The sequence below is a fragment of the Ictidomys tridecemlineatus genome, chromosome 8 (genome assembly GCF_052094955.1).
Source record: "Ictidomys tridecemlineatus isolate mIctTri1 chromosome 8, mIctTri1.hap1, whole genome shotgun sequence".
Lineage (NCBI taxonomy): Eukaryota > Metazoa > Chordata > Mammalia > Rodentia > Sciuridae > Ictidomys > Ictidomys tridecemlineatus.
Window position 1 is genome coordinate 15,976,514 of NC_135484.1, and position 10,854 is coordinate 15,987,367.

Consider the following 10,854-nt stretch of genomic DNA (forward strand, 5'->3'; position numbering starts at 1 on the left):
GATTTGCAAAAGGAGATCTGAAATACACCACAGAGAATCTCTACATCTGTACAACCACATGCTGGAATCCTAATTAGAATATGCTGTACTCCATGTTTGTATAAATATGTCAAACCACACTCTACTGTCATGTATAACTAAAAAGAACAAATAAAGAAAATAAATAAATAAGAAGAAGATTGGAAATAAGTTTGCTTCTAGTGGGAACATTTCCTGTCCACTGTTGCTAGGTCACATTGTGTCTGTCAACCAGAGCTAAACAGTTGGCTATGTTGTTTCTAGGCAGAAAAATACTCACATGGTGGTAAATATTGAGGCATCCCATGAGGTGGCTCAAGTAATAAGTATTTCCTTGCTCATTTGTACTCTTTTATTTATTTATTTTTTTCTGGTACTGGGGATTGACCTCAGGGTCACTTGATCACTGAGCTACATCCCTAGCCCTATTTTGTATTTATTTAGAGACAGTCTCTCACTGAGTTGCTTAGTGACTCTGTTTATGAGGCTGGCTTTGGACTCGACATCCCCCTGTCTCAGCCTCCCTTATTCCTGGGAACACCACCATGACCAGCTCATTTGTACTCTTAAAAGTATAATTCTCCTGACTTTTTACATGTTTTCTTTGGTGCTATTCTGTATGTGAAATCCAAAATTGATGATTTCTTTTCAAATAAAATATGTTACTATCATTCACACAATCTAAGTCTAATCTTAAAAATATTTACAGACATTTACAACGTATGCCTTAAACTTCTGTTAGGAGGATCCAAGATGGCAGGCTGGAGAGAGGCTGCATTCTGTATTGCTCCACGATCAGGGATTCTAGTAGTGGGAATACTGTTTCTCTGTGAGTTACTAGAGGAGCCCGACAGCTGCTCCCATACAGGAATCCTGGCCACTGTGCCCATGCAGGTCTCCAGGCCTCAGCACCCGCACAGGAACCGTGGCCACCCACCTGCACAGGAATCCTGACCTCCTATCCATGCAGGATACCAGGGAGCTGCCCACATGCAGAACCTCTGGCCACCATTCTCATGTGCACCCTCATCTGCCAACGTAGAGCTCCCCGATTGCCTCCATCTTGGGACACTGTAACCACTGCCATAGTTCCCTACACGTGGTAGCCACCACCTGATGACACAGGACAGGGGCTGGAGAGAGCCACCAGCCACAGCACTGCATTCGACTCAGCTGCATCTCTGAACACTCCACCCAGTGCCACCACCCAGCCCAACGTGACCCGACACCCCATCTCTAAAAGCAACCACCTGTATCTTTGAACACCTTTGTAGCCATCTTTAGTTGGGGCAATTCCCAGCTTGGGACACTGGCTGGGGCCCTGAAGCAACAACAAGGTACCTATACTTCCCAACACCCACCTCTCCCCCCGCAGCCACTAAAGCGGCACAGTGCTTGTGGCTATGCAGCTGGTCCATACCTCACAAAGCCTGGCCCTGGACTGCCCAGTAGAAAATAGCTCTCCATAACAGGTGCATATCGCCCAGAGCACAGCCTACAAGACCTCCAGAGAAAGAGGTTCCTAACAGGGAAGTAGAAAGGGAGAGGGTGAATGAGATACAGTTGAAAGACAAAATTAGAGACTAGGAATTGTAAGATCTAGAGGTGATATAAGGAGATAAGACCAGGTGCCCACATAACCCGAGCAGGCCCCAAAGGAGAACAGCAGGTTCAGTCTCACAAGAGGGACCAGTAAATGCTATACCCCACTTCCAGGAGCTCTGCCCTCAAGACCAACACTCCCCACTAATAACCTTCACCATGCTAAGGGTGGACATACCACCAAGTACTTTTCAAGAATTTTCTAGAATTAGTAAATGAATTCAGCAAAGTAGCAGGATATAAAATCAACACCCATAAATCAAAGGCATTTCTCTATATCAGCGACAAATCCTCAGAAAGGAAAATGAGGAAAACTACCCCATTTACAATAGCCTCAAAAAAAAATAAAATAAAATATTTGAGAATCAATTTAACAAAAGAGGTGAAAGACCTCTACAATAAAAACTACAGAACCCTAAAGAAAGAAATCAAAAAACACCTTAGAAGATGGAAAGACCTAACTTCTCCTGGATAGGCAGAATTAATATTATCAAAATCATACTACCAAAAGAACTATACAGGGGCTGGGGATGTGGCTCAAGCAGTAGCGCACTCGCCTGGCAGATGTGCAGCCTGGGTTATATCCTCAGCACCACAAACAAACAAAGATGTTGTGTCCGCCGAAAACTAAAAAATAAATGTTAAAATTCTCCCTAAAAAAACTATACAGATTTAATGCAATTTCAATCAAAATCCCAATGGCATTCCTCATAGAAATAGAAAAAGCAATCATGAAAATCATCTGAAAACATAAGACACCCAGAATAGCTAAAGCGATGTTTAGCAGGAAAAGTGAAGCAAGTGGCATCACTATACCAGATCTTAAAATATACTACAGAGCATAGTAAAAACAGCATGGTATTAGCACCAAAACAGACTGGTAGACCAATAGTACAGAATAGAGGACACAGAGACTAACCCACAAATTACAATCATCTTATCTTAGAAAAAGTGCCAAAAACATACATTGGAGAAAAGATAGACTCTTCAACAAATGGTGCTGGGAAAACTGGAAATCCATATGCTGCAAAATTAAATGAAACTCCTATCTCTCACCATGCACAAAACTCAACTCAAAGAGGATCAAGGACCTAGCAATTAAACCAGAGACCCTGTGTCTAATAGAAAAAAAAAATAGGCCCTAATATCCACCATGTGGGATTAGGCCCCAACTTTCTTAATAAAACTTCTTTGGTGCAAGAATTAAAATCAAAAATCAATAAATGGGATGGACTCAAATTAAAAAGTTTCTTCTTGGCAAAAGAAACAATCTGTCAGGTCAATAGAGAGCCTACATTCTGGGAATAAATATTTACCCCTCACACATCAGATGGAGCACTAATCTCTAGGGTATATAAAGAACTCAAAAAGCTAAACACCAAAAAACAAATAACACAATAAATGGGCCAAGAACCTGAACAGACACTTCTCAGACGATGATATACATCAATCAACAAATATATGAAAAAAATATTCATCATCGCTAGCAATTAGAGAAATGCAAATCAAAACTATTCTCAGATTTTATCTCACTCCAGTCAGAATGGCAGCTATTATGAATAGAAACAATAATAGGTGTTGGTGAGGATGTGGAGGGGAAAGGTACACTCATACACTGCTGGTGGGGCTGCAAATTGGTGCAGCCAATATAGAAAGCAGTGTGGAGATTTCTTGACAAATTGGGAATGGAACCACCATTTGACCCAGCTATTTTTCTCCTCGGTCTATATCCAAAGGACTTAAAAACCACATACTACAGGAACACAGCCACATCAATGTTAATAGCATCAAAATTCACAATAGCTAAATTGTGGAACCAAGATGCCTTCAATAGATGAATGAATAAAGAAACTGTGGTATATATACAGAATGGAATATTACTCAGCATTAAAAGAGAATTAAATCATGGCATTTGAAAGTAAATGGATGGAGATGGAGAATATCATGCTAAGTGAAGTAAGACAATCCCAAAAAACCAAAGGCTGAATGTTTTCTCTGATACGTGGATGCTGATCCATAATGGTGATGGATGGGGAAGAAAGGGAGGAATGGAGGAACTTTAAATAGGGCAAACAGAAGGGAGGGGAAGGAAAGGAGTATGGGTAGGAAAGTTGGTGGAATGAGATGGACATTATTACGCTAAGTACATGTATGAAGTCACAAATGGTGTGTACAGAGACAAAAAGTTGTGCTCTATATGTGTACTATGTATAACACATTATAATAATAAAAATTTTGAAAAAACCTCAGCCATAAAATATCTCATAATATCTGATTAATGAAGCTGAAAGTATGACTAGTGTCGAAGCCTATGATTAACATGTGCTTCCAATGACTGAAAAGGAGTGTATGTTTTATTAAAATAACTATCATAATTACAGTAAATGGCTTTTTGAAATCTATAAAATCCTGGAGGTCAAAGTGTACTTAATGTAGTTCAAGAATTCACTTTGTCTAAAAGCTAAATTGTTTTTACTGAAAAAAAAAATAATTATTTTTCCCTGAACATGAAGATGGTGCTGCATGGAAATATGATTTTCAGAATTGACAGGTTGGTAAGATGACTCATGTAGAAGTAATACCAAGCATCTCTTTTTACTTCTGTAGCCTAGGAATATGCCTCATAAGTTGAAAAATGCCTACATATTTCTAACATACTTCCAAAGATAAGGAGGAGTGTTAGCTCAATGAATTTGGTTTTTATAAAAGGGAGGTGAAGGCGAGACTAGTAGTAGCTGAATAAAAGTAAAACATTAAATTTGTCATATCTATGACTGCACCTATGAAAAAAAGAGAAACAAATTAAACCTCCCCACATCCATGAGACCATGATTGGCAACGAAGTAGACTGTAAAACTCAGCAGAGGTGACAAACCAGCACAGCCTTCTGGCTCCCTTCCCACATGGCCCTGAGAAACAAGTAAGAAGCAAGCACAGCAACAGACTCCTGGACAGCCACCCTGGTCACATGGGGACAAAGGAATGTTATTTCTAAAGCATTGAAGAAAACAATTTTATATCCAGTCAATTCTCATTTAAATGCGAAGGAGTTGGTATTCATTTTTTATTGCAATCATGACAAATTATCCCAAACCTAGCTGCTTAAATCAACACATTTATAATCTTACAATTCATTAGGTCAGTAATCTGAGTTGACTCAACTGATGTCTCCACTTTGGATTTCAAAAGGTCAAAATCAAGATGCGGAAGCTTTGAAAAAGATGTGCTTCCAAGGGCATTCCGATTGTTGGCAGAATCCACTCCCTTGCTGGCTGTGAGCAGGGCACTCCTTCACTGTAAGAGGCCTCTCTCAGGTCCACACACCTCAGATCCAGCAACAGCACATCTAATCCTTCTCTTGCTTACAGTCAAACTTCTCCTTCTGCTTCCTCCTTCTTGCCTCCAGCCTGAGAAAGTCCTCTGATTTGAAGAGCTCATCTGATGGCCCTGGGCCCACTCAGGTAACCTGGAAAGGTTTTTCTATTGGAGGGCCAACTGCTTTATAATTTCAGCTACAAAACCCTCTCAGAGCTGGGTCTAGATTAGTGTTTGAATAACCAAGGACAGAAACTTCAGAAGAAAACTTTAGAATTTGTCTTCTAAGTGTGTTAAAAATGTATTGCAGATAGAAAGCCTACAGAATATTTGTCCCTTAAAGACTAAAGTTTACAATAGAGAAAGGAAAATCAAGACAATGGGACGAGGAAGGATATAGGGTATGAAATTGTGTTATGTCCATGTATAAATGGACCACACTGAATCCCACTTATATAGAGAATTATAATATTCTAATTAAAATAATAACAATAACAGTAGGGAGCTTAGTCGAGTAAGCAAGTGGGTCAGGAGGAAGTTCCTGGCCTCCAAACTCAAACCAGGTCCCAAATGGAGATGGAATCAGCTCCAGAGTTGGCTAAAAGAGTGTGAGTTGTAGATTGTATTTTCAAAAATAGAAATCATGACATTTTGACTGATGAGTGTTGCACTCCTTTTTTAAATGTTTTCCTGCATCAGTTTCCACTTCTGTCAGTTAGTGCTCTCTGGGGGAATGAAGGTCAAGGAAGAGATTATGCAAGTGCCCTGCACTTAGACAAGCTGATCCCTCACCAGGGCTTTCCTAACTCAGTAGTTACTTTCCCCTTCTTTGATGCCACAGGCCTGAGTCCCAGGCCATGAGATGAGGCCCTGTGTCTGAACCTCTGGATGGCAGAATAAGAGATCTCAGGCCAGGGGCCACTCATCAAGAAGCCAGAGTCCTCTTAGATTCAGGTGATCATTTCACTCATCCCCACACTGGCCTGAAATGTGTTTTTGAAGTTATTTAAATGGTGCTTACCTAGTGGTTGAATAGAGGTTTAAATGATTGGATCATTTAATCATTTAAATGATTAAATGATTGAGATAACAATAAAAGTGACCAAAGGAAACCTTAAGAGGTTAATCATAGCCAGGCGCTGCTGCACATGCCTGTGATCCCAGGTTCTTGGACGTGAAGCAGAAGCATGGCAAGTTCCTGGCCGGCCTAGACGATTTAGGGACATGCTGTCCAAAATTTAAAATTTTTAGAGAAGCAGAGGATTTAGCTCCATGGTGGAATGTGCCTGGATTCAATCCTCACTACCTCTAAAGAAAAAGGGGGAAAAAATGATTCTTTCTGCCTCAAAATGGCAGCAGAGCTGTGCGTTTCCTGTTTGGCTGTCAGAACTTTTCATAAAGAGAAGTTGCTTTTTACTTGTGGTTTCAGAGTTTTTCCGGAAGGTTTAGGCTCCAAGGGCACAGAATCTACCCAGAACTCTCCTTGATGGCGGTCTAGCTGACTTCCACCACGTTGATTTTAGATGGAAGTTTACCGGGTGACGGAAATTCTTTGGTCTTTCAGAGTCCAAAGGTGGAAAGAGGATGAAACTGGAGGCCCCAACTTTATCCTTTGATTTGGGTTCACCTTCTCTGGATCTCAGCCAGGGCGGCTCAGCGAGTGAGGCTAGGAGGGAGGAAGCCAGTGGCCAGGCTGCGGGAGTCGCTGGGGAGTGTCTGGCCCGCGCAATCCCAGGAACTGGGACCCAGGTGAGAGCAGCAGAGGGGAAGTAAGGCGGGGGTCACGGGGGCTAAGGGGCCTTGGGCTTTAAAGGCCAGGTACCAGGAGGCCAGTCTCCAGGGCTCCTGAGCTCAGACCCATGGCAGGTGTGGTCTGCCCCATGCTCATTCCTGGCTCTGCTCCTGCCTTCAGTCCCCAGGCTTCCCCTGCGGGTTCCGCCCCACTGGTCTGCGTCCTCGTGGGTGGTTCTGCACCTTGCTCCAGCGGTGGGAGCCTAGGGACCCAGGTAGCCCAGGGAGAGGAAAGAGAGGGAAAAGTTAGGGCAGGGGCTGGGATTATAGCTCAGGGGTAGAGAGATTGCCTTGCACTGGGTGGAGCCTCAGCAGGACATTAAACTCAATAAAGATATTGTGTCCATCTTTTAAAAATAAAATTAAATTAAATTAAGGGCAAGAGGATGCGAGGAAGCAAGAAGGCTTGGTAAGGGTCCCCAGTGCCACTTTGGTTTTCAGAAGTGGGGGAAGAGCCTCTCTCTCTCTCTCTCCAGAGACCCAAGAGCATGACAGAAAATGCTTTAAGTTTTCCCGATGCGGTGGCATTTAATTCTGCACTCCAGGGGCGGTGTTGTGCTTTCCAGGGAGGAATTGCCATGAACTCCACGTGCCCCTTTGCCCAGCACAGATGTCTCTATCAAAGGCCCTTCTGAGTCATAGTGGCAGGTCCAGTTGCTTCCAAGTTCATGTGATATCTACTTTTTAGAATTTTCTATTCAAGGAAAAGAAAGGCGGGGTGTCTCATGAAAAATCAAAGGGAGATCAGTAGAGTAGAGGAAAAAGACACACCAGGGGGAGGGAGAAGAGGAGAGAAAGGAAATACAGGGGAATTATATTGGCCAAATTCTGTTGCTATATTGTGCTTGAACGACTATGTAACAACAAATATCAACATTACCACAACTATAATGCATCAAGAATAAGAGGGAATTAAATTAAAATTTAAAATATCAAAACGAAATTTCTTACATTTGAAATATCCCTTTTTCAATTACTAGGAAATTGTTGACTAAATTTTGGCAAATCCTTCTACTAGAAAACTACTCAATTGTTACAAAGAAAGTATTCTGAAATGCATCTGTATTTTTGAAAAATAAAAAGTTAAATGCAAAAAAAAGAATTTAAAAAAAATATTTTTGGGGTTTTTAAAAATTAGTGCATTGTAATCATCCACAATAGGATGCAGTGATAGGGCTGCACTCATCAGACCTTGGGTTAAAGGAAGACCTTAGAAGATGAGTAGGCAGAATTAATATTGTCAAAAATGACCATTTTGTCAAAAATGTTTTACAGATTAGATGTGATCACCAGTAAAATGAGAATGACAACCTTCACAAAACTACCAGGGGGGGAAAGTCATTAAATTCATCTGGAAGAATAAAAGAACCAGAGTAGCCAAAGCAATCATGAGTAAGAACAGCGATGCAGGAGGCATGTGACCTGATCTCAAATTATACTACAGAGGTATGGGGGGGCGGGGAACACAGGGTATTTGGGGGAGGGAATTTGAAGATCAATAGAATAGAATAGAAACCACAAAGACAAACCCACTTAGATTCAGTTATCTAATCTTTGACAAAGGTGCAAGAAAGATATGTTGGAGAAAAGACAGCCTTTTTATTGGTGCTGGGGAAACTGGATATCCATATGTAGGAAATGAAACTAGCCTGTCTGTCAACCTGCACAAAAGACATATCAAAATGGTTGAAAGTCTAAGGATTTAGATCAGAACCCTTGAAACTGCTAGAAGAAAGCATACAATCAACATTCAGAGCATATAGATACAGGAACCAACATCCTTCACAAGATGCCCAAACCAAGATTAAATAAGTGGGATGACATCCAAATAAAAAGCTTCTACACAGCAAGGGAAATAATTAAGAACATGAAGAGAGAGCATACATTAAGGGGGAAAAATCTGTCAGCTTTCCTCTGACAAGGGATTAATATCCAGAATACATAAAGAACTCAAAAAATTTCTCACCAAAAGGGCGGAAAAAAAAAAACACCCAAATAACACAATCAGCAAGTGGACAAAAGAACTAAACAAACATTTTTCAAGAGAAGAAACACAGATGGCCAAGAAACATATGAAAACATGTTTACATCCTTAGCAATTACTGAAGTGCAAATCAAAACTATACTGAGATTTCATCTCAACCCAGTTAGAATGACAATCATGAAAACTACAAAAATTGCTGAAGAGGATGAGAGGGAAAGGAACAATCAAGCATTGTTCATGGGGATGCAAATTGCTATAACCACTTTTGAAAGCAGTATGGAGATTCCTCAGAAGACTTGGAATCAAACCACCATATGACCCAGCTATTACACTCCTTGGTATTTATCCAAAAGAATCAGGATACTATAATGATGTGTGCATACTAATGTTTAGAGCAGCACAATGCATAATAGTTCAGTTATGGAACCACCTAGGGGCTCATGGACATTGAATGGATAAAGAAAATGTGCTAAACTTACACAGTGAGGTTTAATTCAATCACAAAGAAGAATGGAATTATATCATTTGCTGGTAAATAAATGGATGGACTGGAGAACACCATGCTAAGTGAAATAAGACAGACTCTGAAAGCCAAAGGTTGAATGTTTTCCCTCTCATAGTTAGAGAGGGAAAAAAGAAAAAGAATTTAAAGATAAAGGGGGGGGGGAAATCTCATGAAAATAGAGGGAAAGGGCAAACAATGGAGTAAAGGAAAGGGCTGGAGAGGGAGGAATGAAGGGAGGGGATAGGGAAGTACTGGGTTACAAAACCTACCAGATTGTGCTATGTGCATGGATGATATGGCACACATCCCATTCTTATATGTAAGTATAATGAAGCACTGCAAATATTTTACATGAGGATGTGCAGGGCGGGAGGGGGCAAAGGGTACCCTATTGATAGGAATGAGTAGTGGCAGATCAGGAGCCACTCATCAAGAAGCCAGTGGTACAGAACCTCTGGATTCAATCCCTAGTGCCTCAAAACAGAAAGAAAGATCTTTTCTGCAAGCCTCAAGGGCAGAGTAGAGAAAGCATTTCCTGTCTGAATGTCGCCACTCCTAAAAGAGAAGTTGCTTTTGCTTTTGCTTTCAGAGAGTTTTTCCTGAAGGTTTTGGGATCAAGGGGCTCAGAGTCTACTGAAAACTATCTCTGATGGTAGGCTACCTAACAACTGCCTTCAACAATGTTGATTTCAGACCGGACTCTAGGGAGGTAACGAAATTCTTTGGTCTTTTAGAATAAAAGGGATGAATCCGGGGGCTGGAATTCAAGGAGCTAAACACCCAGGCCCAAGAAGTCCCTAGAGGAGGCAGGAAAAAGGATAAGGCCTCAGGCCCCAACGTTACCCTTTGCTTTAGGTCCACCTTCTCCGGGTAGTAGCCAGGGCCGCGCGAGAGTGAGATGAGGAGATCAGAAGCCCTTGGCTGGGAGGCAACAGGAGTCCCTGGGCGCGCGCGCTCCGCACCATCACAGAAACCGAAAGGAGGGCCAATTCCTACCCCCGCAGCGATCCGGATGACGCTGATGACACCCTGGGCCAAGCAGCTTCGGAAACACCCAGGGGCGGAGCTGCGATCAGAAGCAGGCGACTGGAAGGGGAGTGATACGGGGGGCGGGGGTCCTCAGGCTTCAAAGGCTCTTATCCTGGAGGAGGTCTCCCGATGATCTCCAGCACAGTGACCATGGCCAGTGCAGACCTTCTTACTCTCATTCTTAGCATCCATTCTAACCTTACTTTCTTTGAGCGGTGCCGGCTGTAGAATTGGAAGATCGAACTTATGGGGACACCTTCGTCCCCTCCACACTCCCCAGACTTCCCCTGCTGGTTAGGTGCCCCCAGTTCTTGTCCCCGCAGCAGGTTCTCCACCCTGCGTCTGCGCTGGGAGCCACGGGACCCAGGTGGCCCAGGGAACAGAAAAGAAAGGAAAAACTTAGGGCAGGAGGATGGTAGGGGGCGAGATGGCAGGAGAGATTCCGATGGCTTGTTGGAAATCCCCAGTGCCACCTCCATACAGGAAGTGGGACGCCTGCAGGGTCCAGCCACAGAGGCGATCCGAACGAAGATTCTGTAAGGACACGGTGACCGGGCGGGGGAATTCGAGGGGGCGAAACTATGGCCAGATGCTGGAGGCAGGGTGCCAC

General features: G+C 42.5%; 1 protein-coding gene across 4 annotated transcripts in view; it reads right to left on the bottom strand.

Moving 5' to 3' along the window:
* The window catches only part of LOC106144752 (uncharacterized), a 190,912-nt gene extending 180,224 nt beyond the window's left edge, over window positions 1-10,688 (bottom strand). Inside the window, exon 1 of one of the 4 annotated variants that reach the window (XR_013424778.1) lies at window positions 10,059-10,688. The gene's annotated coding sequence lies outside the window, so the exon portion shown is untranslated. The remainder of the gene's footprint in view (window positions 1-10,058) is intronic. The other 3 variants (XR_013424777.1, XR_013424779.1, XR_013424776.1) reach the window with 3 other exon arrangements.
* Window positions 10,689-10,854: the final 166 nt, after the last annotated feature.